Below are 1678 nucleotides of genomic sequence, written 5' to 3' on the forward strand. Positions count from 1 at the left end.
CAGAGAAACAGCACTCATGGAAAAGATGACATACCCTAACTTTCTCTAAAGAAGAAAAAAAAAAGGAAAAGCTATTTCGTGGCCTTGAAGTATTAGGGTCATAAACTGATAAAATTATCCAGAAGAGCCTTAGAGACATCAGAATATTCCCCATTTAAAGCAGCAATATGTTGAGGAATAAATTTCCATTTTTAGTAGCTCAGTTCTGCTCTCTGTAACCCCTAAAGGGCACTGCTGCTCAATGTATCTTTGTAAAGACAAAATTGTGGCTGTTTACTGTGCGTATTTAACCAGCTAATGTTGATCGCCGGGCCGGCCTCCTCCACACACGAACACCGCGCTCCATGTAATGCCCCCCTTGACTCCTTCCTACAGGGAACTAGGAGAGCGGTCAAGGAGAACCATCTTCGCCAGACGTCCCGGGCTTTCTTCTTTCGCAAACGTGCATGCTGATAGATATTGCTCATTAAAACATCTGACATGAAATGGAGAACTTTCGAGGAGAATTTCATGATTCCATAGAACAACGGTGAGCTTCACGGCACAGAAAGTTACCCTCAAAGAAAGAAATCTTGTCGGTGTATTAATTTACCGAGATACAAGCGCCTTCTTGACCATCACGCTAGTTTCTTATCGATTTCATAAATAACATCGCAAACAAGCCTCCCTTTCGATCTCAGTGAAAAGTAAGAGCTTATTAGTGTCATACGTCAACATAGTAATTGTCTCAAAGAGCAAAGTTCCTGAATAATTGTTAATTCATTTTTAGAATCCTGGCTAAATGATATAGACATAATTTCTTACCTGTAATTTCTGTTAGTGCATTTAGAAAAACTAGGATCAAAGAGGATATGTTTTAGACTGAACAATAGTCTGTCATAGTTTTAATATGTATATATGATATTTTGTTTTAATATTACATATATTAATATGTATATATTATATTTCTTGAATTAGGAAAAAAGCAGTCATCTACATGAAAGGAAATATATCTTTATAAAATATATGTGGGTGGGAGTATGAGCAGGTGGAGCACAGGGTTTCTAGGGCAGTGGAACTACTCTGTGGGACAGTACGATGGTGGACGCATGTCCTTAAGCATCTGTTCAAAGCCCCAGAATGCACAACACCAGGAGTGCGCCCTATCATACACTGGGAACTTTGGGTGACAGTGACACATCAGTGTGGGTTTATCAATTGTAACAAATGTACCATCAGGTGGGGGACGTTGATAAGGGGGTAGGCTGTGTATGTGTGCAGGCACAGGGGGCATATGAGAAATCTCTATAGGGGTGCCTGGGTGGCTCAGTCGGTTGAGCGTCTGACTTCGGCTCAGGTCATGATCTCACGGTTAGTGGGTTCGAGCCCCACCTTGGGCTCTATGCTGACTGCGTGGAGCCTGGAACCTGCTTCAGATTCTGTGTCTCCCTCTCTCTCTCTGCCCCTCCCCCACTCATGCTCTCTCTCTGTCTCTCAAAAATAAATGAACGTTAAAAAAAAAAAAAGGAAATCTCTGTATATTCTTGCATACCTTTACTGTGAACCTAAAACTGACTTAAAAAACAAAGTCTGGGGGCGCCTGGGTGGCTCAGTCTGTTAAGCATCTGACTTTGGCTCAGGTCATGATCTCATGGTTTGTGGGTTCAAGTCCCGCCTCAGTCTCTGTGCTGACAGCTCA

At 42.1% G+C, this 1678-nt stretch overlaps 1 non-coding gene across 1 annotated transcript; it reads left to right on the plus strand.

Annotated features, from left to right (window-relative positions):
- The first annotated feature begins 1294 nt into the window (after nucleotides 1-1294).
- Nucleotides 1295-1379, plus strand: TRNAR-UCG (transfer RNA arginine (anticodon UCG)). The gene has a single exon. It is a non-coding gene; the product is annotated as a tRNA-Arg (tRNA).
- The last annotated feature ends 299 nt before the right edge of the window (nucleotides 1380-1678 follow it).

The sequence above is a fragment of the Acinonyx jubatus genome, chromosome B4 (genome assembly GCF_027475565.1).
Source record: "Acinonyx jubatus isolate Ajub_Pintada_27869175 chromosome B4, VMU_Ajub_asm_v1.0, whole genome shotgun sequence".
In the NCBI taxonomy this organism is placed as follows: domain Eukaryota; kingdom Metazoa; phylum Chordata; class Mammalia; order Carnivora; family Felidae; genus Acinonyx; species Acinonyx jubatus.